This window comes from Mus caroli, chromosome 2 (assembly GCF_900094665.2).
Source record: "Mus caroli chromosome 2, CAROLI_EIJ_v1.1, whole genome shotgun sequence".
Taxonomy (NCBI): domain Eukaryota; kingdom Metazoa; phylum Chordata; class Mammalia; order Rodentia; family Muridae; genus Mus; species Mus caroli.
Window position 1 is genome coordinate 171154809 of NC_034571.1, and position 1486 is coordinate 171156294.

The following is a 1486-nucleotide window of genomic DNA, read 5'->3' on the forward strand; positions in this document are numbered from 1 at the left end:
CTTTTTCTTTATTAGATATTTTCTTCATTTACATTTCAAATGCTATCCCCAAAACCCCCTATGCCCTCCCCTGCCCTGCTCCCCAACCCATCCACTCCTGCTGCCTGGCCTTGGCATTCCCCTGTACTGGGGCATATGCTCTTTGCAAGACCAAGGGCCTCTCCTCTGGAATGCTCTTAACCATTGACTTATCTCCAGTCCCAAGGGTTGTTTGTTTTCTTGATGTTTAGTTTCTCGAGTTCTTTATATTTTCTCCCTCTCCATAGACTATCTCTTCATTTGATTGACAGGGTTGAGGCCATTAATATTCAATTCTTATAGAATGGTGTGTATTGATTCTTGTCATTTTGTTGATTTTGTAGTTTTCTCTTCTCTTGCTTAACTCTAACAAGGTTTATTCTTTTCCTGTGGTCTCATGAGAAATCTAACTAGACAATGTACAAACAAAACCAAGACCATCGTGAGACATATGCAAATTAAATAACAAATAAGAAATAAAAAGAATACTTACAGAATGTATTACTGGCACAGTTGTGCTCTGAATTAGGGGATAAAGTTCTTGATGAAGTGACTTTTGTCAGGCTTCTGTGGCAGCTCTCTCCAGCCACAAGGAGACAGGTCCGATTCATTTTCCATCTTTTGGGGGGGGGTTATTTTTGTTTTTAGTTTTTTTGTTTTGTTTTGTTTTGGTTTGGTTTTTTCGAGACAGGGTTTCTCTCTATAGCCCTAGCTGTTCACTCTGTAGACCAGGCTGGCCCCGAACTCAGAAATCCGCCTGCCTCTGCCTCCCAAGTGCTGGGAATAAAGGCGTGTGCCACCACCGCCCAGCTTTGTTTTCCATCTTTAACAATGTGTGTGAGAGAGCAGTAAAGAGCTGTGTGCTGCTTTTGTCTCTCTTGTAAGGAGATGCACTTGTGGGTTCAGAGCACCGCTTGTTGGTGTTTGATGCTCTTCAGGGATGGTGCAAGTGCTGCTTTAACTTTGCTGTTGAACTTCTTTGTTGCTTGGTAAACGCAACTGACATCTTTCAGGAGACTTAACTTGCAGGATCTTGGGAAAATAGTATCTTAAAAAATTAGTAAAGGCCAGAGAGATGGTTCAGTGGTTAAGAGTACTGCTTCTCTTCCAAAGGACTGTAGTTCAGTTCCCAGCACCAAGATCAAACTGCTCACGTTATTTCTAACTCTATTTCCAGGGGAATCAGTGTTTCTGGTCATCTGCACATTTGCAGGCACCCGCACACAACACACCTAAATAAAAATAGGGCAGTTGTGATTGTGTGTGCTTTTAATTTCAGTAGTCAGGAGGCAGAGGGAGGTGAATCTCTGTGAGTTTGAGGNTATCTTGGTCTACACAGAGTATTCCAGGCCAGTCAGTGATGCAAAGTGTGATTGTGTCTCAGAATATATAAAATACTAAAAGTAATTAAACTATTGGGCATAGTGACCTGTGCCTTTAAGCCCAGCACTCAGGGTACAGAAGCAGG

The 1486-nt window shown here is 42.2% G+C and overlaps 1 protein-coding gene across 1 annotated transcript in view; it reads left to right on the forward strand.

The window, feature by feature from the left end:
• Window positions 1-1486, forward strand: part of Prpf6 (pre-mRNA processing factor 6) — a 55175-nt gene that overhangs the window by 17744 nt on the left and 35945 nt on the right. The gene's annotated exons all lie outside the window — the stretch shown is intronic.